The following is a 27,902-nucleotide window of genomic DNA, read 5'->3' on the forward strand; positions in this document are numbered from 1 at the left end:
TGCTCTGATTGTATATTGGCCGACTGTATTTATCTCAAATAATGAAAAATAAGACTATTCTGCTCAATGATCTCTCTCGGACATATAAAATATGATAGACCTTTAAGAATAGGTGACTCAAGAAATCTGAATCTAAAGGAAACATATTTTCAGTGAGCTATGCCTCATAACTCAGGCAGGGTTATTTTTCCTGTATTGTGAAGGGGAGATGTGTGACCAGCTCATGTCCACAGGGATCACTGGACAAACTTTCATTTTCTCACTCTCAACATGAGGTAGACAGAGTACCCTACTTTTCAGGAAAGCGTTTCACAATCTGTGAAAAGAAGGGGCAAATCCCTCGACTTTAGGTAAGGCAGACATGCATCTTTTTTTTCACCCATGGAAGGGCAGGCTGGCTGTGGCATCTCCCACTCCATAGACAGCCAGTGTTTTGTCTGGAGGTTTTTATGTCTGGGTGATTCCAACTCTTTAATAACCTTATATAGCAAGAGACTGGGAGAGGAGTTTTGTGTGTCTGATCCCTTTGGCCTCCCTCTGTTCTGTTTTGGAAACTCTGATTGTTGCAGGGTGTTCCCCAAACCACACTCACCTTCACCCCCAAATTAGGCTTCACAAAAGAGACTGGCAAAAAGAAACATCATTGAAAGTATCCTCACGTGATCAGTGGTTCCAATTTGAAATCTGGTGCTGGTTTATGGAAGAGATGAGAAGGAAATTTTCCTGTCCTGGGGATTTTGTATGTTTTTCTGTCTCTTAGATTTTTCCCTTTAAAATGTGGTTGTGAAAAGCAGATGTTCAGTAAAGCTGAAAAGTCTTGGAAATATTCATCATTGCACGGTAACCCAATACCTCAGGGTACACACTGTCTGTAGTAGCAAAATAGACTTTTCTATGCCTACCATGGAATTGTAGCTGTTGAACCGATATAAAATATGCCCTCTAAATTTAGCCTGCATACAAATCCGTTTATTGTTTAACGAAATCATGCAATGCCAATTAAAGGGTTTTTTTTTAATCCTTCATAAATCAACTGCATATTAATTTTGCTGACTAGAGTGAGATAAAAACACCAAAAATTAAATTTCTACCCTAAATATGACAAAATGAATACCGACTTCCCCTTAAAAACTTACTGAGGTCTTACCTTTGCCTCTAATAGCAGGGTCCAGTGTCTGGCACTTGACAGCACATAATTAAAAAGTCGTTGTAACTGCTATTTTGGTGCAGCATCATGGAGAGCTAGAAATTTCCAGAACCTCAGTCATAACCTATTGTTGGAAGGTGACCTAGAACCTCATTAAATATTCAAAGTCTCTCACCTACTGGCAACATTCAGCATGTGGAGAGCTTGTTCTAATGTGTTGAAACTACCTTTATTTTCTGACATTTGTCCATGTAAAGCATGTGATTCATTACACTGGTTTTGTATGGAAGAAATAAATTTGAAACAAACATTTTGTTACAGCGGAGGTTGATATTCATGACTGGTAACTAATCAGTCACTGATATATTAACAAGTTATTCATGCTGTTCTTTTTTTGCACTATGAAGTAAATTTTAAAAAAGCCCTTTGGTTGGGGTGTCATGTGATATTACAATGATACAGTGCTGATAATAATTTCTACTGGGGAAACATAGTAGCTGTCTTAAATTCACCAAAGTAATAAATAAGCAAACTTCCAGTTTATATACAACCTTTCCTCAGTTTGTTACCTTCTGAAAATTGCTTTGAAAGTTAATTAGAACTATATAAAATATGCCTAGCACACCAGTTCCTAAGAACAGCACACGACTGGGGAATACTTTATCAAAAAAAAGCAGAATATTTATTTCATTGTCTAAGTTTGGTAGTGTACTCCTATGCCTGTCACCCAGTCTTTCTTCAGAGACCCACCCACCTTTCTTCTCCCTCTCTCTGCACCCCTTGCCCCAATTTAAGATTAAATTGGGGCATTGTTATACACTCATGAATGTATATTTCAGAGCTATTTCTGGTCTCTAATAGTTAATGTTGACTATTTGCATAATGCATAACAACCAAGACAGTGATCATCCCAGAATACATTCAGTCCATGATTCATGATCTGACTATACTTATCAACCAAAGTTTAGACATAGTCCTTTTGAGTCATAATCATCCTATACTGAATCATCAATATACAGTTTCAGTCTAAACTAGCAATAATTCTTGTGGATGCTTACATATGCCACAGAACAATAAGGGCCATGGGTATTCTATGCTGTAGGCTGATGAGTGCTTGAGCTGTGTGGGCACCAGGCAATGGGAGGGACTGTAACCAGTGGAAGGAGGGACAAAGAGTCACAGAGGCAAACATGAGTGAGTTGTGTGGGTCTAATTTTATGAAACTATCAATCTCAACCTTTTTCTAGATGCCAGTCTTTCAGGAGCACCTGGGCGGTTCAGTCATTTAAGCATCTGACTTTGGCTCAGGTAGTGATCTCACAGTTCACGAATTTGAATCCCGCATCAGGCTCTGTGCTAAAAGCTCAGAACCTGGAATCTGTTTCAGATTCTTTCCCTCTCTCTCTCTCTCTTTCTCTCTCAAAAATAAATAAACATTAAAAAATTTTAGATGCCAGTCTTTCAAGAATCTGATTAAAGCTGTAATTGAATCTTTAGATCAAGGCAAATACTATTTTTTTTTAAATATAATTTCTGGCCATTGTTAGGTCTCCAGAAGTCTCCGGTTAAGCACCCTCACTGGGATCAATGGGACAGGAGTTCAGAGCAGAAAAAGACGAAGATCATTATGTTAACCTAGTGGGAATCTCTAAAACAAAACAAAACAAAACAAAACAAAACAAAACAGATAAGATAATAATGAGAAGAAGCAAAAGGATTTGTGTAAACATAAAAACAATGGGATTAAAGCAATAATGGCAAGTTTTAATGCTAATTACAACTGAAGAGAAATTCTTAGGAAGATTTGTTATCTTATGGGGAATTAAAGAGTTGGGAAAATTGTTGAGAAGAACTGGAACATTTTCAGAACTCACCCTAAAGGAGATACAATTTTGACAGGTCTTGAGGGTTCTTGGCAGACCCTTAAAAGGCTCCCCTGGATGCTGGAGTTGCTGACCACATCAGAATCAGGATCAGCAGGGCTGTGGTCACACTATGTAAGACAGAATTTGTCACCTTGGCTTTGGGATCTACTGAGAGAGTGAAAGAGGGGACCTGAGGTTTAGATTACAGGGAGGTATGCTTGGACACAGATGAAAACTAACAGCTTCAAATATCCTTTAGTTATTCAGTATAGAAATGCACGTGGGTACAATGTGCAGTCCTCAGTTGAACTGAGGGCTGGACATTGTTTGGGAGACCCAGCGCCTACACTCTGATGCTGATTTACTGACACAAGAATCAAGAGACTCAAGTCCTAGATCTGGATTTACCACTGTCTAGTTTTGTACAGTTGAGTAAGTTATCTCACATCTCTGGATCTCTTTTTGCTGCCCAGAAAAAAAGGCCACAGGAGGCCTAAATGATCTCTAAGGCTCCTTTTAACTCTAGAAGTCTATGGTTACTGCAGAGAATGAAAATCAATGGGAAAAAGAGCCCCACTGTATCAATAAAGTTTTACTTATTTTCAAAAAAGACCCATTTTATGCCTAGACTGATGTTTTATATGTTGATTATAATAATTTGAAGCAGATTAATGCCATAGATTTCATAAAATAGAAGAATGATGATTCCTGAACCAGGGAAAGCTTGACAATGGTGTGTTTCTAAGAGCAGTTGGAAATCAGCAAGGGTAGTTAACTTTTTTAAAAAGCAAATACAGCATTTATTTACTCAGTTTGCTCTGTGGAAACTTACCACTGCCAGCTTCAGCCACAGAACATTCTATAAGAAGCAGTTGTGGTTTCCAGATGAGGGCAAGTGGATAGTGTTTTCCAAGGCCGCTTCAGGGAGCATCTGAGATATTTAGGCACATTTTACATCTTGGCACAATGAACTTGTTATGAATTCTCTGTGCCTGGCTCTCTGTCTCCCGCCCCAATTATTACCTTCTGATTTTGGCAAACTAGAACAACTGAGAACTTCTGTGGGATGAAAGAGCTGGTTCCAGCGGTCTCGGCACGGCCTCAAGTCTTCCTTTGGGTAGATTCTTTCAGAATGAGGCTGGAAGTACCACTTGGGAGATCTGATTCTACCCTCCACATTAAGCAGAAATGCGGCCCTTGTATCCTCAGCCCGAGTCTGGGTTTACCATATGATGCTTATGTTTTCTTAAGTGGAGCAAAGATTGTGCCAATAAAAAATAAAGGATACTCATTTTATGTATGTTTAAAGCTGACGTGCACTTTGTATGTGGCATTTAGTAGGACCTTGCTGAAGTCACACTTTGGGATATGCATACCTGTCAGTCTAGGCTTCTTATTGAGAATTTCCTAAATAATTGTCCTATAACATTTTTAAATAAAAAAAGATTATTTGTCATGATTGCTGAAAAGCTATTTTGGGGATGGGGCATAGCATATGAAGTCCTTTAATTCACTTGGTGGTTAAAGTGTGGGACAAACACTGAAAGTAATATGAATTCAGACTAAAACAAGAGATGTGAGTCCATTCTACTCTCTACTGGACACATTCCATTTACAGCAGTGCCTGACTTGAGTTTTCTGGGTCTCAGAGCCATTGAAGATACAGAGTTATTTAACAGTATTTTTTACTCAATATGCATAATGATTATTGACTATAGTCTGATTAAATGAAAATATCAGTTTTCTAACATGGAAGGTCTATACAATTATTTTTTAAAGAAATCCTTATACTCGTAAAGTTGTTAGTTCCAGTTGCCATATTTAAAATGTGTTAATATACAAACAAATGGAAGACAATGAGTGGGGTGACCTTACGTTAGTATAGTAGAAAGATCACTGGATTTGTGTTAGAATACTTACAGTCTGGTCTCAACTTTATCATCCATTATGGATATAATCTTGAATAATTTACTTTATTTCTATAAAATAGCATCTGAAAATGGATAGCCTATTCTGGTAGGCAAAATTGTAAGATGCCCTGGTGGCACCTGTGAATATGAGTGAATATTACTCTCACAATTATTGATATTATGTTATGTGGAAAGATGAAGAGAATGTAATGATGTAATAATGATTAATCTTGGGGAGAAGATTGACAGGAAGAAAGCATTATGCGACTTCTAGGTGCAGACAATGTTCTCTTTCTTGATATGTACTGGTTACTTGGGTGTGTACAGGTTATGAAAATTTATGGAGTTATGATATGTGTACTTTCTGGATATTTATTGAGTTTCAGTGCAGCACTATAGCATTTATATACTTTACTTTTAAGAGCTATTTTTCTTTTAAACTATTAAAAAGTAAAATTATCTAGGGGTACCTGAGTGGCTCAGTCAGTTAAGTATCTGACTTCCTTTTTTAAGTTTATTTATTTATTTTGAGAGAGAGCATGAGTGGGGGAGGGACAGAGAGAGAGGAGGAGAGAGAATCCCAAGCACAGAGCCCGACGTGGGACTTGATCTCACAGTTTGTGAGATCAGGACCTGAGCCAAAATCAAGAGTTGGATACTTAACCAACTGAGCTACCCAGGTGCTCAAGTGTCTGACTTTTGATTTTGGCTCAGGTCATGATCTCACAGCCATAAGATTGAGCCCTGCTTTGAGATCCTTGTGTGGAGCCTGCTTAAGATTCTCTCTCTCCATCTCTCCTGTCTCCCGCTGGCCTCCTCCATATGTGTGCTCTCTCTCAAAAAAAAAAAAAAAAAAGCAAAATTATGTAAATGATAAAAAACAAAATCATTAAAATATAACATACATGAATTTGTTTTGAAAAATTATTTAAATTTTATTAAATATTTTGATTAAAGTAACAGTATTCACAGTTCTAGCATTTAACATTCATCTAATTACCAGTGAAAGAATGTATTTTACGCTTCATGTATTTTGCATCTAGTTCCACATGTATTTAAATTTAAGAGTAATATGATTTGTGGAATATTGCAAACTATTCTTCAGACACCATCTGCAATTGGTGTGAATACTATACTAATTCATGTATAGTCACAGATCCAAAAATTAAAACACAAAAAGAAGGAAAAACATGGATGCTTGACATTAGTATTCATTATTCAAGAATCATACTATCTAAGAGGAAGAAGTTTTTAATTAATTACCGTTTTTCTTTCCTATTTACCTAAGTACTGCTATCACCCACATCTTTTCCAATCCAGAAAAGCATTGCCCATTTCTGATACCGGCAAATGGACAGCCCACAGATTGTCATGGCATTCCGAAATGGGTTAAGATGTGAGAAATATTTCTTGGGGGTCCAAACAGTTTCAGAAACGAGAGAGGCTGTTTTGAGTTCCAGGTCACATCCTGTCAGCACTGGGAGAAGCGGCCCATATATTCTTCAGCAAATGTATTTGTTCCTTCATTTTGTTTCTGATATGTGTGTTCTCTAAAGTATATAGCCCAAGGCAAAACCCTCTTTTGCCTGTGTCTAAGGTTGGGTCTAAATGACCCACAACTCTAAAGGTTCTTAGAAATTTTAACATTTCGAAGAGGAGAGATTCATAATGTCATTTAATGCTTTAATAGAGGAAGAAAATGTGATTTACTTCATAAAATTATATGTATATTTACCATTTATGTCCTGGAAAATTATCCATCAGCACCATCATATTTATGCTTTGTATTTAATAGTAAAGTGTTATTTGTTTTCTTCCCTTGTCTAAAGTATCCATTGTATTTTATCATTTATTTTCAAGTTAATATGTTTATTAGTGAAATTTCCTGCTTGTTAACATTTGTCAAAATAAAAAAAAAATTTTTAAAAATTTTTTTAACATTTATTCATTTATGAGAGACAGAGAGCACAAGCAGGGTAGGGGCAGAGCGAGAGAGGGACACAGAATCCCAAGCAGGCTCCAGGCTCTGAGCTGTCAGCACGGAGCCCGACGTGGGGCTCGAACTCACAAGCTGTGACATCATGACCTGAGCCAAAGTCGGATGCTTAACTGACTGAGCCACGCAGGCACCCCCAATATATATATATTTTTGTCTTTCTATATTTTCCCTTCTTTCTTCATTCACATTGTAGGTATATTTTTCTTACTATGAATTTCTTAGAAAAATTTTCTTATTATCAAATATTGCTCATGTTTAGTACTGAATATTGCTTAGTTAGAAAGGTGGCTCCTTTTTAAGGTAGTTAGTTTTTTTCATTCTTTACTATGGATAGTAAATATGACACTTTGAGTAAGATTGCTCTTATTTTTAAATGAAAAAGTTTCCATGATGTTATCAATTACTGAACTCTTTGATTATAACATTAAATTCAGTTGGAAAGTTACATAATTGGAAACTGCAATTCATGAGGTTCTCTGAGCCCCCGTTCCTGCCATTACTTCTAAATATAATTATAATAGAACAGCTCTCAATAGATTGTGGATGTGCCTTGAGTATTGTATAATGAGAACAGGATTGTTAATCTAATAAATTTGATAACAAACAATTTGTGAGATGATGGTAGGCATTTCAACATAAATGAACTTAGCTATCTATTGTAAATGTTCCTATTAGGAAGAAAGCATCATTCAGAAACAAAAGTTACTTTTTATCACTGGATTTCATTGTAAACTAAATGGTCATATAATTGTCTACATCTCTTCAGAACTGGATTTTGCTTCTTTTAGAGGGAATAGAGAAATCACATCAGTATCTAGAAATTATATCTCTATAAGAATAAAATGAGCCTACTAATTATTTCTCTCTGCTTAATCTCTTATAACATGGAATCTCTTAATACAAGCTCTACACTTTAAAATAAGTGGTAAATTAAAATTATATTTTTGTTTTAGAATATATTTGAAAATGTAATTTTCTTTCACACATATTAAAATATGAAACAATTCAATGAATTGCTTCCATTTTAAATAATTTTGAAGTTTTGCTTTTTACATGCAATCTCAAAAACTTTTAAACTTAAAGTTATTCCTCCTTCATTAAAGATTAAGAAAGAAGATATTTGGAATGCCAACTTGAACTAAGAGTCAAAGGTGGGGCATTTTGTATTTCTTCAAAAATTTGTTCAATAGGTACTTTTAAAATGTTTGTTGCCAGGGGCACCTGGGTGCCTCAGTTGGTTGAGTGTCTGACTCTTGGTTTTGGCTTAGGTCAGGATCTCACAGTTCCTGGGTTCTAGCCCCACATGGGGCTCCATGCTAATGGTACAGACTCTGCCTAGGATTCTCTCTCTCCCTGTCTCTCTGCCCTTCCCCTGCTCTCTTCTCTCTCTCTCTCTCTCTCTCTCTCTCTCTCTCTCTCTCAAAAATAAATAAACTTAAAAAAATGTTTGTTGCCAAATTAAAAACAGAATCTTGTCTATAATTTGGAAGATGATATATAAATATAAAACAGTATTAAATAACCTGTGTTCTTGGTTATGAGGATGTAAAAGAAGCCAGCTTACTTAGCATCTGAGATCAACTAGGAAAGTAGACTATAATATGAACCAACATTTTTCAGAATTTGGATAATAAGCAGCTCACATAGTCATCCCCAACAGAAGAAGAAAAAGTGGTACAACTCTTATAATTGTCCTCAGTTTATAGGCTGGAGAGAGTTTCTAGGCCATAGTGAAGAGGTGGGGGGGGGAACAAAACAGAGCCCAGCAGTCTCAGTGCTCTGAGGTAACAGAGTCGAATTTGGGGAGACTAAGTCAGGCTAGCAGGGCTGAATATCAGGAAGAAGGGAGTTGCACAGAGCAAACTCTGAAAATCTGCAGATGGGCCTTTCAAGCCCTTGACCCAGTCATGACATGTACATGTATGGGAGGAAACTACCTGAGACAGAGAAAAGAATCACAAGAAAGAAGAGCTGGAATAATCCCTAGAGTTCAGATGGCTCCAAAGTCAGAAGACTTCCTTAGCAAATTCTATCAAATATTAAAGGAAAAGGTAACACCAATACTATATAAATTCCCAAACACAGAAGAGGTGGAGACATATCCCAAGCATTCCAAGTCTCAAATTAGCCTGACACCAAAAACAGAAAAAAAATACGAGAAAATTAAAGACTAATATTCCTCATTAAATAGACCCAACCATCTTTAGTAAAATATTATTAAATATTTTATAGCAATATTTAAAAAATGGATGACACATCATGACCTAGTGGGTATATTCCAGGTAATAGTAGCAAAGTTGATTTCAAAGTTCATTTTGAAATCAGTCAATATAATTCACCATATTAATAACTAAAAATGAGAAAAAAATCTCTATACATGAAGAAAAAACATCTGGCATAATGCAACATCCACTAATTCATGCATCCTAGTAGGTGACACATAATTTCATTTGTTTCATTACTAATCTGTGCACTTTGGTTCAGTTTTTCTCAACCAAACATTCTATGAGAGAATTAAGCCCAAGTATTCTGAGGCTGGGCTTGGCAAACTTTTCTGTAAATGGCCAGATAGCAAATAACTCGCACCATTGTCTCTTGAAAGAAGCCATAGAAAATGTGCAAACAAAGGTCTCTGGCTCAAAGGTTTCAATAAAACTTTATGGACAATAAGATGTGAATTTCATGTAATTCTTATGTATCACAAATTATTCCTCTTTTTACTATTTTCAAACATTTAGAAATATAAGAATTCATTCATAGCTCATGATATATACACACAAAAAAGATAGCTGACTGGACTTGGCCTTCAGATTATATTTTGCTGACCTCTGCTCTCAGATACTCATTGTACGTAATGAATTCATTTATTTCTTATGAATTTCTTATGAATTTAGCATGTACCATTCTTGGAAGAATTGAGAAAATGATCGCCAAATGTGTGTCCTTTGACTCAAATGTAGTATCCTGATTGGGAAAGCTGTGTTGTATCACTAGGTTTCTCTATCTTTGCAAAATGCATTTTGTGGAAGAGATATTGTGAGATGTGTAAATATCCTTTTACATAAAAAGCTTTCAATTTATTCGTTGTTATTTTTATCTGTAAGGCCTTGAGATTTCTATGTCATTCAATGAGTTATAACCTGCTACTATTTATTTTGAAGCTTACATTTTTCCTGATTTGGCCATTGGACACCTGTTCATGCTGCCTGCTGTTTCTTTCTGACATGTTCCATTATTCTTTGAGCATTTTCTTTCTGGAAGAACAAGATTTTTTAGATTCATCTTGTTGAAGTGTGCTGCTGAGGCCCTGGATTAGTCATTTTCCCTTAAGAGTTCTGGTTTCTTTCACTGGAGAGTGGGATTTAGAAGTCAATATCTGAGAACTAGATGTGCTTGTTATTATTATTGGGGTGTTGCTGTACCCAGCCCCAATTAGTGGACAGGCATATATCTGTGCTCCCACATACATATATTTACATCTGTATTTACTTTTCTATCATCTATCTATCTATCTATCTATCATCTATTTATTGAAAGATAATACCAATTATATATATATATATATATATATATATATATATATATATATGATCACACAATACCTAATCCTACATGGTCCATGTTAGTTTTCTCCCTTTTGTATACTTAACTCACTTCTCTGACAGTAAGAAGCTTGGCTTCTGTTAACCAATCTCCTTGTATGTCCCCAATCTCTCATATATATTGCCCCCACCTTACCCATGGAATGCCCTTTCCACACTGTTTCTCCCCGTGCTGGATGCTCCCCTTCACGAAGACCTTTTTCATCTCTTTTGGGCTCCATCACTCCGCATCAGCTTACGTGAACAGTTCCCTCACCTTTGTCGGAGTTTGATACCCAATGTTGGGTTGTCTTATGTGTGTATTCCTTTCTCGAACAGCTCAGGCTTTGTGTCCCATGTGGACCCCCACCCTGTGGGGATATTCTTCTCAGACAGCTAAGCTACCCTTCTGTGTGGACTTCTTCCTCATTCTGCTCGGGCTCTGACACCAATATGCTCTGTCCACCTATGTGGGCACCTTGCACACTCTAGTATCCACATCAAACTGCCCTACCATGTGCCCTCCTCAACCTGCATGGCTCTGACTTCCTAGTCCAGGCGTCCTCTCATGAAGAAGATTTCCTTCTATGGTTCTAACATCCTGCACTGGGTCACCCCACATGGAGATGCCCTCCTCAACCAGCTCAGGCTCTAAGATGTCCTGCAAGTGTGGACACCTTGCTTGGGTTATGTTACCTGATGTTGGAAACTCCCATATGTTGAAAGCCTTCTTGTCCACATAGGCTCCAACATCACAGGGCAGGTTGTGCCCAGGTATGACTGCCCACCTTACAACTGCTTGAGTTCTAATTCTGTGCCAGCCTGCTCCCAAATATGAATGCTTCCTCACCCTACTTGGGGCCTGACACCCAGTATGGGCAGCCCTACAATGGGGGTGGCTCCCTCACCCTGCTTAGGTTCTAACATTCCATATGCCTCTTGGCTATGGGACCATCATGTGGACTCTACTGAGGCAGTCACACCCCACTCTGAGCCATTGCAGCCACCACTCACTGCTTACACAGTGACCTACAGTGGCAGGGAGAATAATGGTTCCCTAAAGTTGTCCACATCCTAATCTCTGTAACTGCTTAATATGTTAGGGAACATGACAAGGGAAATTAAGATTGCTAACCAAGTGTTCTTGAGATGGGGAAATAATTCTACATTATCCAGGTGGGTCCAATCTGATCACAAAGATCTTTAAGGGAGGCAGAAAGGGGAGAACTATAGAGATGGCAGCCTAAGAAGGACCCAGCCCTTGTGACTGGGTCTGAAGATGGGAGGGGACTGAGAGGCAAGGAGCAAAGGCAGCCCTTGGAAGCCAGAAATGGCAAAGAAATGGATTTTCCTTGAGAGCCTCCAGAAGGAAGTGCAGTCCCAGCGAGACCCATTTTGGACTTCTGAATTCCAGAATTGTAAGGTAATAAATTTGTGTTCTTTCAAGCCACCATGTGCATGGTAATTTGTTAAGGCAGTTATAGGAAACCCATACTTGTTCTGCCTCCTCTAATTGCTTTAGGACTGAATTGTTCAGAAAGGGAAGGAAAAAGGAAGAGAAAATAAATGCATGTCTTTTAGGAACAAAATCATAACCCAAATAAATAATGTAAAAATATAAATACAAAATAATAATATTAATCGTGACAATTCCAGGCAATGGAAGGCTGATTTCAGAGCTATTTCTGGGGCAGAAGGGGACTTGCAGCATTGCTCAAGTCACATTTCTTAAGTAATCAAAGCTGGAACACTGTCAAGGTCAGACTCTCTCTTACATATGTAGGATAAACATCCTTAGGTATGATGAGGGACAGAAAATTATTTAAGCATGAAAAGGAATTGTCATTTTACCAGCATCATTCAATGTATACAGTCTTTCTGTTTATATGCTTATATTTAATCCTCATAAATGAACTTTCTCCATTTTATTTTATGGTTAGTTTATGAGGCTCAAGTGACGAACAAATTTGTCCAAGGGTGGTGCCTTATCAAAACTGAAGAAGAACAAGTGTCCAGACTCTGAGATCAGAGCTCTTCTCTACTGTGCGATCCCAATCTCCTACTTAGTTGTGAAATTTCACCTATTCATCTCTTGCCAATTCGTTTCCTATAATGTTTCCGTAACTCTTATTTGATTCATTTGTATATTTAATTTGCTTTTACTTGAGATTAGCACTCATTCACTTAACAAGCCATGAATACAGAGCTGAAACAGAAAGTGCAGCAAAAATGGTTCTTATGATAGGAATTTTTGTTTTTCTTAAACTAAATGTATTCTGTCTGTTACTTAGGTGCATTTTCATTTTTCCAGTGCTCAGGAGATAATGTGGTATACATTATATTCTTAAATTCTGCTAAAGGGAAAAAAAACCCATAATTTTGCAATGGAAGTGAATGGCCACCCTGTGGCTTTTCCATTAAAAGACCATTGAAAGCCAATTTAATTCAGTTTAACTGCAGTTGAGCATCTTAATAGTTGTAATAAAGAAAGTCATAAGGATGCTCATCGTCTCTGCAAAATCTCAATCGCTCCCTCCAGAATTTTATGGAAGATACTTGAAATTAACAACTTACTTTCAAGTTTTGTTTTTGGGGATGGTTAAGTGTACCCTAAAACATGTTTCCGTTGCTTTTGCAAACTATATTTTAATTGATAAGGAATTACTAAGTGCAAAGAAACACATACCCAATATCTCTGAAGGCGTAAATTTCTTTTTTTTTCCCTAATTGAGGTACGGTGTTAAATTATTTTTTTAAATAATGTAATATTTTTTAAAGTAATATATTACCATCTGAAGGGGATGAGAGATAATCGGGTTTGACTTTAATAAATAGCACCATAATAGTCGGTTTATCACAAGGCTATTTCTGTACTCAAAATGCCTATAATGGCACTATATGCTGATATGGGAATTATACTTTCTGTTTGAAAGAGAAATTAAATATAAACAAATTTATTTTTATCCCAGGTAGTTTTAAAGCAATTTCATGGAAATGGAACATCCTTTATTTGTACACAATATTAATAAAGATAAGCAACTGGGACTTTGTGGTTGCTATTTTGCATAAGAGATTGTCTTAGGCCCAGAGACTCCCTCTGAACACCATGAAGCCTGTATCTTGATGGTCAGTTTGTCTTGAGCTGCTCAGGAAACCAAATTCCTAACAGAAAAATAATTAATCAATTCAGATGAGAAAGATAATTACCAAACATGGGGTCTAAATTACTATATTCTCTTCCTTTCCTTTGAGGAAATTTAAAAACAAAATCAGAAGATGATTCAATTAATGCAAAATCAGAATAAAGAGTGTAGGATGATAGTTAAAAATAAGTCAGCAAGCTGTGAATATCCCAGTGAGCCATTCTCAGTTGTAGAGAAATATTTGCAAAGCCATCAAACTGCTGGTCTGCTGATGAAGCTTGAGCTAAAAAGTCCCTATAAAAATTGGCAAATTCCTACACTTTTAACTTCTTTTCTCTAGAAAGTCAGGATAATATAACAAAGTATTTTTCTAACTTTGTATAATGGCAATTTTCAAACATACAGCAAAATTAAGAAAATTTTACAGTAAACACCAGATTACTCACTACTGAGATTATATCATTAATATTTTGCTATGTTTTGTTTTATCACATCTCTGTCCACATATCCACCCCCCTCAGGCAAAAAAAAAAAAAAGAATATATATGGTATGACAACTATTTACATAAATATCAAAAGTGCAGGTTAAGCTAATTATCACACTAGAAGTCAGGATGCTAGCTATGCTAGTTGGAGAAGAGTCACTGGAAGGGGCTGTGAGGGAACTTTGGGAGTGGTAGTGAAAGAGGACTTCAACTACCTCCATTTTGTCCTCACACTTTCTAATTGATTAAAGTCTTCTTTCCAGCTTATCTTTTAACTCAGGCAAAAGACCCTGTGGGCAAAGCATCCCCTAATGAGAACCCAAACTACCCTCTCAAGCAATAAGGACTGCCCTGAGCCAGCAAGAACCCAGTGACTGGCCCCAAGACTGTAACTGATTTGACCTTCACTGCCTACCTGCATGTAGCTACCAACCTTTGCCCTACATTTTCTTTATATACACCTGAAAATATTTTCAGCATTATGGAGAATGTCTTTGAGACATTAGTCCCCTGCCTTTCTGGTGCTGGCCTCACTGAAATAAATTTCCGTCTTGTTCACCACCCCTGGTCTCTCTGCCTTTGGATTTTGTTGATGGCGAATGGCCAGACCTGATCTGTTTGGGAGTCCTGTGCCCTTGCATCCCCGTGCTCCTGGCTACAACAGGATTTTGTTTCTTGAGGTTGATGATAGTTTCACAGGGGTGTTCAATTTGTGAAAATTCATTGAGTTCGTATGTATGATTTGTGTAGTTTTCTGAATGTTGGCTATAATTTAACAAAAAGCCAATGCCAAACAAAACTATTATGAAGATATTAAACTTATAATAAAATACAGAGGTCATTGGAGTGAGTAGAAACAGAACAGAAAAAAAAATCTAATATATTCTTCTTATTAGAGAGATGTTCAAAGCAAACTAAAATGGAAAACTGGAAATAAGGGAGTGAAAAGAGGTAAAGCAAATATGGATTAAAAAAAAAAAAACAGGGGCGCCTGGATGGTTCAGTTGGTTGAGCATCCAACTTCAGCTCAGGTCTTGAAGTTCATGAGTTGGAGCCTACATCCAGCTCTGAGCTGACAGCTCAGAGCCTGAAGCCTGCTTCAGATTCTGTGTCTCCCTCTCTCTGCCCCTTCCCTGCTCATGCTGTGTCTCTCTCTCTCTCTCTGAAAAAGAAATTTAAAAAATATTTTAAAAAACCACAATAGTTCATTTCTGTTTCTTTTTTTTTTTTTTAAACGTTTATTTATTTTTGGGACAGAGAGAGACAGAGCATGAATGGGGGAGGGGCAGAGAGAGAGGGAGACACAGAATCGGAAACAGGCTCCAGGCTCTGAGTCATCAGCCCAGAGCCTGACGCGGGGCTAGAACTCACGGACCGCGAGATCATGACCTGGCTAAAGTCGGATGCTTAACCGACTGCGCCACCCAGGCACCCCAGTTCATTTCTGTTTCTAATAATTAGTCTTAACCATCCAAGATTAAATATTCTAATTTCTATTAGCCTACACACACACACACACACACACACACACAAACACACACATTTAATTTATTAAATAAATAATATAAATATCAATATATCAATATATCAATATCAATAGTTTATTGATAACTCAAGTAGATTAAAAATTGGTGAAGATATCAAGGTGAACATCCAATAGAGAATATGCATTCTTCTCTAGCATGAATGGAACATTTATAAAATGATCATATACTAGACTATAAAGCAAGTGTGCCAATAAACCTCAAATCTCAATAAAACAAAGATTACATTCTCTGACTACAATACAAGTGGGTTTCACAGATTTGATTTTATATATTTCTAAATATTTATTTATTCTGAGAGAGAAAGAGAGAGAGCATGCATGTAAGAGAGAGTAGGAGAGGGGCAGAAAGAGAGGGAGAATCCCAAGCAGACTCTGCAATGCTGTCAGTGCAGAGCCCCATGCTGGGCTTGATCTCTAGAACCATGAGATCATGACTTGAGCCTAAACCAACAGTCAGTCACTTAACCAACTGAGCCACTCAGGCGATCCTCATAGATTTTAATTTTAATTCTCCTGATCTTAATTCTGAAAGCCATATACTTGGTTATTCAACTGCCCACTATGCATAATCACGTGAATGATTAATAAACATCTCAAACACAGCACGGCTAAAAGTGAGCACCTAATTTCCCCCACCAGACTTGCTCCACCCATAGGCTTCCCTGTTTCAGTTTCTTAGGCCAAAAGACTTAGAGTCATTCTTGTCTCCTCTTTCTCTTAAATCTACATCCAATCTGTGAGGCAATCCTGAGGACTCTACCATTAAAAATTATATCTCATGGGTTGCCTGGGTGGTTCAGTCAGTTAAGCATCTGACTTCTGCTCAGGTCATGATCTCACAGTTTGTGAGTTTGAGTCCCTAGTAGGGCTCTGTGCTGACAGCTCAGAGCCTGGAGCCTGGTTCAGATTCTGTGTCTTCCTCTCTCTCTCTGTCCCTCTCCTGCTTGTGCTCTGTCTCTCTCTGTATCTCTTTCTAAAATAAATTGACATTAAAACATTTTTTAAAAATGTATTTCAGATAAGACTAGTTCTAGCTTACCTGCACTGCAGTTGCCATGGTGTAAGCCATCTGCTGTCATATTACCTTCTAACAGATCTACCCATGTACCACTGTGTCTATTTTCAACACTGCAGCTGACACGATCCCTTATGTGGCAAGCTGGCGCATGCCACTGCTTGTCAACACCCTGCAGTGGCTTCTTATTTCATTTAGAAGAAAAGCCTTAGAGATTGTCTGCTAGTCTTCCCCTCCACTAACTTTTCAGTCTAGTATCTTGCTACTCTCTGCTGCTCACTCCACTCCAGCCTCTTTGCTGGCCCTAGAATGCATCAGGCATGCACTCCTCTTAAGACTTTGTTCTAGCTCTTCCCTTTGTCTAGAACTCTTCCAGAAACACCTTTGGTGAATTGCTTTTCTGTCTTCAAGTCTTCCCTAAAGTTTCTCCTTCTTTCTGAGATCCCATTACAAACCCATTTAATATTTCCAACTTCCCCTCATCCTTAGGCCCTCTGGAAGGAAGGATCTCTGTATGGATTTGTTGAATATCACAGTTGGTAGTATGCAGCTAAAACAACACTCATCAAACCAATCATAGCCCACATGTTTATTTTAGAGAAGAAAGATAGGGAATAAATATGCTTATTATAGGGAAGAAACACAGGAAATAAACAAGCTAAGTATGTAACTCTATGGCTTTCAGCTCAGATTTTGACCCAATTTTCCTGATCCTATACACTTGGATGGTCTCCAGGCACCTAAAATCGTCACATTCAAAAGAGAAATCATCTTCAAACTATTCTTAAATTCTTCATATTGTGAGTAGTATCAATATTCACAGTGATCTATTTTGGAAGCATATGGAAATATTCTTGATTCCTCCTTCTCCCTGACCCATCTATTCAAAGAATCACCAATTTTTTGCAAATTTGCATTCCTCAACATCTCTCAAATCCACTTACATTTCTATGCTGCTATGTTCAAGAACCAAGATCCAAGATCCATTCACAGTATTTCTCACTTGTTTTACTCATTGCCTTTGAAGCTATTCTTCCTGACTCCAACCCAAATCTGCTCCATAGTCCATTCACTTCATGGTAGCTGCTATAGGCTAAATTGTATCCCCTCAAACTTGTATGTTGAAGTCCTAATATCCAGCACCTCAGAATGTGACCTTATTCAGAATAGTGTCTTTACAGAGGTAATCAAGTTTAAAGGAGGTCATTAGGATAGGTCTTAATCTAATGTGACCAATATCTTTATAAAAAGGGAATTAGATACATATACAGCATAGAAGGAATTGATATGAAGAGACACAGGGAGAAGCTGGCCATCTACAAACCATGGAGAGAGACTGGAACAGAGCCTTCCTTCTCAGCCCTCAGAAGGAACCAACTCATCCAACACCTTGGTTTTCACTTCCAGCCTCCAGAACCATAATAAATACATCTCCATTTTTTAAATCACCCAATCCACAGTACTCTGTTATATATAGTAGCCCCAACACACTAATACCGTAGCTGGTAATTTTTTTTAAATGTATTTTGAATACCTTTAAATTATTCAGTAGCTACTAACTGTTGATACAAAACACAAAGACTTTGTCCTTAACGTGGCTTTCAGAACCCTTTATCTCATTTCTATTCTGTCACCTTTCACCTTTCCTCTTTTGTTTCTCCCTATTCCCCTGGACCCAGGGACTCTGACAACAGGGCCAGCAACCACTATGGAGGTAGAGAGTGAAAGATATTTCTATAGAGGTGTCCCATTTTTTCACAGAACAGCTTTCTGCTTTATTAAACAAAATGTCAAACAATACTTGGACATCTTGTGTCCGACAATAATCTGAAGGCTACAAATTTTCACATTCATAAAGATTTTTTCCTTTAACAATGTGATCATAGATTCCTTAAAACAGAAGTTTCTCAAGGGTTTGTTTACAGATCATGGAATACTTTACAGAAGAATGTAAAAACTAAAGTGGGCTAAAACACTGCTGATTAATTTTTAATTAGAAATTAAGGTTTAGCATGGGGCGCCTGGGTGGCTCAGTCGGTTAAGCGTCCGACTTCAGCTCAGGTCACGATCTCGCGGTCCATGAGATCGAGCCCCGCGTCAAGCTCTGGGCTGATGGCTCAGAGCCTGGAGCCTGCTTCTGATTCTGTGTCTCCCTCTCTCTCTGCCCCTCCCCCATTCATGCTCTGTCTCTCTCTGTCTCAAAAATAAATAAAACGTTAAAAAAAATTTAAAAAAAAAGAAATTAAGGTTTAGCAAACATGTAATTATTAAAAGTAATAAACAATTACATTCACATCCTTTAAAAGGTCTTAAACCAAAAATACAGCTAAAGCACTGAAATATTGTAATGTCTAGTTCAAAATGGACACCTACCAACTACCATGCCACCCACTTATCCTTCATTTTATGAACACTGTCTACAAATGTTTGCATGCACCATGTCTTCTGCCCATAATGGAAATCTTCCTTCACTTCACCGTCCCCAGTCCACCTGGATATTCTAAATTTTCCTCCTGGCACATATATTAGCTCCTTCTTGTAGATATCTCTGTTGAATGTCCCTGAGCCTTGCTCAGATACTAATCATTCCTTAAATAAATATTCCTTGAAGGTCTACTAAATGTCAGGCCTGTAAAAAGGGCTGAAGAGACGGTGATGAAATTAGAAAAGACCCATGCTTTGGAAAGTTTATAGACTAGTGTCAGAGTTGTGAAAACAAAGTGAGTAAGCCAAATAAAAGGAATTCTCAGTGATGGTGATCAGTGCAGCCTGTAACAATCAGTGATGCTGCTGCAATGTAAGCTGAGATTTTAAGGTTTAGCAGGATGAGAAGATGCTAGCAATTAGAAATGAACTGGTCTTTAAAACCATAGGATTTAATGAGATCATCTATGAAGGGAATATATATGGGGGAAAGACAGAGAGAGAGAAAGAGAAAGAGAAAAGAAGAAGAAGAAGAAGAAGAAGAAGAAGAAGAAGAAGGAGAGGGAGGAGAAGGAGGAGGAGGGGGAGGAGAAAGAGGAGGAGGGGAGGGGGAGGAGGAGGAGGAGGAGGAGGGAGAGCAGAGGAAAAGAAGAGTGTCCAAATGTAAACCTTGAGGAAAACCAACATTTGGGGAGGAGAAAGAACTAGCAAAAGAATCTAAGATAATGTGTCCTCTGAAGCAGGAAAAAAAACTAAGACACCGTGGTGATATAGACAAAAGGATAGGGAATGAGGGGCGCCTGAGTGGTTCAGTCTGTTAAGCGTTTGACTCTTGATTTTGGCTTAGGTCATGATCTCACAGTTTGTGAGTTTGTGAGATGGAGCCCCACATTGGGCTCTGCACTGCAGGGTGGAGCCTGCTTGGGATTCTCCCTCCTTCTCTCTCTCTCTCTCTCTCTCTCTTCCCCCCTGCCTCAAAATAAATAAACTTTAAAAAAAGAACAGGGAATGAGTGGCCTACTATATCTTAAACAACTGAGAATTTGTGTAAGATGCAGACAGGAAATTACATTTTAAATTTGATGACATGAAGGTCAAAATTATCTCAACAAGTGACCTTTCTTATGAAGTGGTGTATGGAAACTGTACAAAAGTTGAAGAGTGAACAAAAGATAAAGAAATACAACATTTTGAAAAGCTTGGCTATGAAGGGATTCAGAGAAAACTGTTTTATCATAAGGGTATCTCCAAAGTGCCTACATAGCACCCTATAATATATCCATCCTGATCCACAACATGGTATGTAATAAATGTCTGTTATTTATTCCTTCACATTCATTCATTCAACAAATATATGTACTGCACCAGGCACTTGCCTACATGCCATGTGCCAATTAAACTGTAAATCTGGATGTATATCAGTTTCACAGATACACCTCAAGATCTTAGCACACTACCTGTCAAATAATCGTTGCTCATTTTTTTTTGGTATTTATTTATTTATTTATTTATTTATTTATTTAATTTATTTATTTTGCTTACCAGTAAGAATTTTGAACCGAACTACCCCATCACTTGGGGCCATTGTGTTTGGCTGGTGTTAATAGCCAGGCCCATGAGCTTCTTCTCCTGCTGCTGAGACAACTGAGGAAGGCCTAATCCCTTTTCTTCTCAAGACTAGATAGTTCAACATTCACTTAGATTCTCTGAGATAATCCCAAAAATTCCCTTTTTGTTTAAATTGGTCTAAACCAGATTATTTTATTTTAAGCTAACAGGGTATTAACTAATGTAATTTCTCCCATTGTAGCTGTGGAGGAAATTAGGCTTTCTTAGCTTGGGGTCCATAGATAGTCTGGAAAGACCCAGATTAGGAAAGAGAGGCAGAGAATTTAAAGATCTGCCTAAGGTCACTGAATCAGTGAGGGTCCAGGGCACATCCAAGTAGTCCAGTTCCATACGTCTTGGTCTTAACCACTAGCTCTACTGAGGCAAAACTATGAGAACTGATACAGTAGATGCAACAACGTGTGTGTTCACACTCTAGGGAGCCATTCAGAAAAGGTGATTCTGTAGAAAAGAGAACAAAGTCCAACTTTTGTCTGAGTTGCCTTGACCAGGCATACAGTTTACACAATCAGGACAGGAATCCTTGAAATAATTATTTGGAGTATTTATTCTACCCCAGTGCTTCTGACAAACATTGAGTAGTGTTTTGTATTAAGTTGTATTCAACGTCAGGTGGCTGGGAGGGGGCACTATTTTCTTATTGCCAGCTCAACACCCACCCATAGGTCTTCACAGACATTGCTGGATTTTATATATATATATATATATATATATATATATATATATATATGCACACACATACATATGTATATGCATGTATGTGTATATATATATACATACATATATATATGCATGTATGTGTATATATATGTATTTGGAAATATATAAAAACGCTAAGTAAATGTCTGCAGACAAATGCAAGATTCTCCTTTGAGAGGTGTTTTGAGTCTGCCTCAGCAAATAGGCTTAAATTCTACTGCATACAGCATGGTAGCAAAAATCAAGCATATCTACAGATTGTATTCGACTCAGAAGTTTGTTACATCTCCTCTAAGATTTCAGATCTACTCCCAAAACTTTGCCTGTTTTATCTCCAATAACCATACTAGAAATACTCCTTACCATTCTACACTCTTAAATGAAAAAAGTTACTAAGTTAGAATGCTGGTACTTTTAAGATTAATTTGTTTTCAAGTGTATTGTTTAAACCCAGGCAGCACCTGTGATTGGCAAAACATGTTTTGAGGAAGGTCACCTTGCTTGATACTACAGTAAAATTTGAGTATTTGCCTATTTTTGTTTAAAGGGGCCATATTCTCTTTTTTTAAATGTTTTATTTTTTAAAGAGAGAGAGACAGAGTACAAGCAAAGGAGGAGCAGAGAGAGAGGGAGACACAGAAGCTGTGAAGCAGGTTCCAGGCTCTGAGCTGTCAGCACAAAGCCAGACATGGGGCTTGAACTCATGAACCACAAGATCATGACCCAAGCCAAAGTCAGATGCCTAACCAACTGAGCCACCCAGGTGCCCCAAAAGTAGCCATATTCTAACAGCAGAAGAAGAGGCTGGGAGGAAGGGCTGTATTGTTGGTTGGTGGAAAAAGATGCTCTGAGAAAGGTATGTTACTCTTCACCTTTTCTTTCTCTGTGTTCAAGAGAGGCGAGACTGTCCTGCCCTAGTCTCAGAGGGCTGTGACCACTTTTCAGAGGGCATTACCCTACTGCTTTTTCTCTGTGGGAATGAGAGATAGATAGATAGATAGATAGATAGATAGATAGATAGATTTTCTCCCCTTCTTAGGCAGAAACTGATGCTACAGAAAAAAACTGATGCTAAGTACAGAGGAAATGTTAGAATTCATGCTTTAAGGTAACAGAAGTTTAGGGTAAACAGAACTTCTTTCTTACTGGGAAAAATCTATAGAACACATTTAAATCTTAGAACTGTTCTGATCATAAAGATAAGTACAGATTGCAGGTCAGGGGAAGATATTGATTAAAAGTAATCTAGAGGATACTTTGCTCCTTCCCAGAGAAACTGAACAGAGACCTCTTGTCCAGACGTTATTCACCTCGTGTTTTGGTACATTTCCCTGCAGACTGTGGGCACATCGGAATGACAGTGAGTGTGGTTGCACAGGAAAGGCCTTTTATTTTTTCCTGATTTTTGTATATATTTGCACTGAGGACCTGAGGGGGTGTAAGGAATAGTCTTTTCCCTCAGAGATTCACAAGGATCTGTGACTATTTTCTGGAGCTTAAAGAAGACACAAGTTAAAGACACAGTTATTTGTTATAAAAATAGAATTTCAAACATGTTTACAGAGAAATGTAGATGGTGTCATTTTCATTACGAGGTGCCAACCACATTTCACAAAGAGAAATATGTGCAGGATCTCTAAAATGGTTGCTTTAGCTCATATCCCCCCAGGAACTCTTATTCCTGTTGGAATTGCCCCTAAGACCCATTGTTCAGTTTTCATACTGAATATTCCATAAGGAGTTCAACAATTTTCTATTGCCAAGTGAGGTGATCTTTCACTCATATTTCCACAGATGTGAGATAATATCAAATGGGAGGAAAACTGAAACCAGTGGTCCCTAGAAGTGGATATGACTTTTATAAGCATGTGAAGCACAATATATATTTAATACTCCACGATTTCTCTGAGGTCAGCATAAGCTTTTCAGCATAAGCTCACATATGTGTTCAAAGGGCTGATGATGTCATTTAGCTGGAAGGGGAAATGACAGGTGTGTTCAGCGACATTTTAGAGGTGCAAAGTGATAAAAAAATAATTAGACTTACTTAATTTCTATCCTTTGGAAGGTATATATCAGAATCAACACAGGAAAAAATAATATATGTTGCATCACTGTCCATTATTTTACTCATGGGATATCAGCATTCCTTTTGAAGTAGATGTATCTTTTTTTTTAAGTAAGAAAGAAATGAAAAGTAATAGATATTTTGACTAGATATTGCCATGGAAAGTTCAACTCTGTTTCCACAGTGGCTGGAAAGTAAATTTCCAACGTTAGAAACATAGGAAACATTGGTGACCTCTCTTGGCATTTAGTAAATTGCAAAAGATAATTCTGTACCATGCAGTCAAAACACTGTGTGGTGTATAATTTGGAATACTGCATTCCCTCAGATTAATGATAATCTTCTAAAGGGATGAATCTTAAAATTTTCATCCAAATACTATTATAATGGGGACAAAACGCTGTGTCTACAGAATTAATCCAGTGGTGCCCGTAAAGTGAATATTACTGATACCACTGTGGCTAATGACTGTGTCCTCAGGCTAATAATGGTCATATCTAAATTTTAACTTTCCTACTGAGATTACATGTCCAAAATGTTTGGGGGCTGAAGGGTTTTGAAAGCCAAGCATAAATCCAAATAATGTTGTTAGAAATAATGGAGCACTTGCTCACAGCTTAGCTGTTCATTTCAATATTTGTCACCACCCTGCATATGCTATAGGACTTTATGTTTTTATCTGTCAGCTTCAATTCCATTTTGAATTTGATTTGTTGCCTTTACTTTTTGGGAATGCTCTCTCAGCAGTCCACAGATTTGGGAAACCTGATCTGACCTTCTGCACAGACTAGGAAGTTGTTTCATAAAATACTCCAGATGGAAGTGAAGGAGTCATGTTTTAAAGGAGGGTGAAACAAGTAACAAGTTGGAGTATGTATTCCTTCCATAGGAGGTATACTGTGTGTTTCTGTACATATTTTTGTACATGTGTGATAAATTTTTATACTCTGTGCTTCATAGTACACACATATGGAAGTTGGTTAGGTGGTGTTTTGTTTTGTTTTTTTTTTTTTTTCTTGAAAACCATTTACTTTCAAACTTTAATTCAGCAAAGGAAGATCTGTGAGAGAGGATTAGGGAGGTGATACTCTCCCAGACAGGATGTGGACCTCCCCAGAGGTCTGTGCACCTAAGCCTGGGCAAGAAGGATAATGGGGTTGGTTTGCCAAGATCAAGGCTTTGGCCTTTCACTGTACTGAGGGTGGGGACCCTGGGGAGAGGGGCCCAATCCCCAGACCAGAGCCACTGAGTCAAGTCAAGTTTCTGAAGCTCGACATCTAGAGGCTCTGATCACAGAGCTTAGGTTTTGGCTTTAAAGCATCAGAAGGCGGAACTGTGGCAAGGGTCTGGTGACCCCGAGCTGGAATACAGGCCAGAGGGGGCAGACAGGGGCAGGACACAGCCACGCCTGCAGCAGACATGAGAAAGAGCTGAGCCATTTCAAACTGAAAAGTGTGGAATGAAGACCCAGACATTCTGGACTTTGAAAGAATCAGAGCTGGGGGTTGTCCTGGATTGTTTAAAAAATAATACAAATTAGAGAAGGAAACAAAAGCCAATCGCCAAAGTTAAAAAAGGGGGACAGTCTCTGACAGGACACAAAGGGCAGTTCAGAAGGTACCTCTTTCTAATGATACAGTGATACTCATTCTGGTTCATTTTGATTTAAAGATAGAGACTAAATTCAATTTGCTCATATTCTGTCTGCAATGCCTTGAAATCTGTATTTTACACTAAAATAGCAACAAATAAGCATGATTTTTCAGGCCATTTTCAAAGGTAATTCTTCCCTTCCAATTACTGCTTAAAAAGTAGAAGCCAAAATGTATCAAGTAACTAAAAAAGGAACAAAAAGGCACTTTTGTAAATTTTAAGCCCATACCCATTTGATACATTCAAATCCAAAGCCTATGATGTTTATATCCTTAAAATTTTTAGCATCAATCCTTAGCTGTACATACTTTTGTCACTATTTAACTTAGGTTATCATCATTTCTTGCCTGAAACACTGCAAATTAGTTTCTACCTCTCCAGCCTTGATCCCTTTGCCTTCTCCACACTGCCATCAGAAGACTCCCTGTAGAAATGTGTATCTGGTCTGTTATCATTGAACCAGACCCTTTGTTATCTTCTCTTTATTTTATAATGACATCAGGACTCCTTGGCCTGACACTGAAGACCATTTGCAACTTGTTTTTTTCTCAACTTCTATATCACCAAATCTTGTCAATCTGTGTTTTCTCCTTAAGCTCCAACTGCTCTGAAATGCCTGCCAGTCTTTGAACGTGGTCACCTTGTTCCTGAAGCTTTCTACCTGCTGTTAGTTCTCTCTCCCCCGCAAAAGACAGTTCTGATTAAATGACCTGTGAGCCTTATGCAAACTTTCTCATTCCAAATGTCGTATCATCCTCTCAGTCTTTTTCTGATGCTTCTCTGTTCCCATCTTCTTATTGCCTAGGGGGAATGAGGCAACTTGCTGTAGTTGAGAGAACAGGGGTCTAAAATCAGATAAAGAGGGCTGGAAATAATCATGCCACCATTTCTAACTGTGTAATCTTAGCCAAAGTCCAAGATTTCTACCAAGTTCTACAAACTCCATTTCTACCATACTACAAGCTCCAGAATGGTTGTGAAAATTAATTAATATTTTATATGTGAAATGATTTTACAATGCCTAGAATACAACAGAAATTCAACCTACTTCTCCTCTACTTCTGTTCTGTAGTAACTTATATATACATATAACATGACATTTATCCCATTGAATCATGATTGTACATTCCTGGAATGCAACATCCTTCACTATTTAGAATTTATTCATATATATATTTGCTGCCTCACACAAAGCCTGTACATATTAGGCACTCAAAAGTTGTGGTACGAATAATTGTAATCTGTTGGTCACATACATGTGTGAAGATATTAATGATTATAAGCCCATGTATATGTAAATGAATGAGAAGGAAAGTTCAGTGTTTTATCAATAATTATTTCTTTGTGTTAGGGGAACAAACAGGGGACTTTAGTGTGTTAGAAAACAGTTTTAGAATTTGGAATGGAAGGTATGCTTTACAAATCATTTACTTGGCTCTCCAAATTTAACTCAATTAAAATTTGCTCCACGACCTCAGTCAAATCAGGCATCTGACCAAAATAAGGCTATCCTAGAATCTCATTTTCTGGTGAGAGTAAATATAGAAAAGAAGTACAGTTTATTGAGAAGAGGTGAAATTTGTTATTCATAGGAATGTATTAATGATAGGAGAAGTTTGTGACCATTTAAACTATATAAGCTCATTAAATTTGAAATACAAAGTTATAAAACTATTTATCAGCTATAAATTTAAAACAAATACTGGTTAGAAGGCTTTTACACTAAGTACTTCTAAACTAAAAATGGTAGACCATATAAAATACTTCTATTGAGGAGCACTACAAGAAAAATCAAGAGTCAAGGCTGGTGTTCATTCATTCATTCATTCAAAAAATCAATCAGTCAATATTTATTAAGTGCTTACTATTTAGATAATGCTAGAGCTTAAAGATAAAGTGTTTGAAGAAAGAAGGCATAGGCAGTGCTCACATAGAGCTTATGTTCTAATGGTGGAGATAGACAATAAGCTAGCAAATAAATAAATGAGCATAGCAATTGTAGGTTGTCAAAAGACTTTTACAAGATAAAAAATGCTATGATAGATACAAGGTAGGAAGAATCTACAGTGGAAAGGGAGAATGGTAGAAGGGACCATGGATTCAAGATACTCTTGCAGATAACAGACAGGATTGCTGCTGAGGAGGACATAGGAAAGGGAGATTGGCCAGATCACCAAGATGGATGGTGATGCCACGTACTTGAGGCAGAGAAGACAAGAGCAGCCATACCGGAGGTAGGGGATAGAACATGTGAGTTCTGTTTTGGTCAAGTTTGAGAAAAGTATGGACTGTTCAAGTTATTGTTACAAGTAGGCAGTTAGATTTTAAAATCAAGGTCTAAGAGAGATGGTCTGGAGTGGAGGTCTAAGTGTGTATGTCAGCAGAATTTGTATGGTAATTAAAGCCATGATAAGAGAGGGAGAAGAGAGCAAAATGCCCCATGATCGGGCAGTACAGGTGGGGCTACTAAAGAATACTGAGGAGGAAAAGCCCTGAGAGTGTCCTGCTGAAGAAGCCAAAACAGGTGCCTGGTTCAACAAGAAGAAATGCAAGTAAGAGAGATCTAGAGCCCTGATCAACCCTATTGTTAATTAAAGGATTCTGAGCTGTATACACCTTGTGTTACACAGAGCAAAGGGAACTGGACAACTTCTGAACACTTCTGCTACATATAAACGGGGTGCAGAAGATGAGCAGATTGGGGGTGCCATTTCCTTTAAAAAGAGTCTGGATAAGTA

At 37.7% G+C, this 27,902-nt stretch overlaps 1 long non-coding RNA gene across 3 annotated transcripts in view; it reads left to right on the plus strand.

The window, feature by feature from the left end:
- Positions 1–27,902, plus strand: part of LOC109499001 — a 96,915-nt gene that overhangs the window by 5,084 nt on the left and 63,929 nt on the right. For 2 of the 3 annotated variants that reach the window (XR_006596812.1, XR_006596813.1), the window contains exon 4: positions 2,695–5,414. The exons of the other annotated variant lie outside the window; for it this stretch is intronic. This is a non-coding gene — a long non-coding RNA (uncharacterized LOC109499001). Of the gene's footprint in view, positions 1–2,694; positions 5,415–27,902 lie in introns of those variants that run through there. 3 annotated transcript variants of the gene reach the window in all.

The sequence above is a fragment of the Felis catus genome, chromosome B1 (genome assembly GCF_018350175.1).
Source record: "Felis catus isolate Fca126 chromosome B1, F.catus_Fca126_mat1.0, whole genome shotgun sequence".
In the NCBI taxonomy this organism is placed as follows: Eukaryota; Metazoa; Chordata; class Mammalia; order Carnivora; family Felidae; genus Felis; species Felis catus.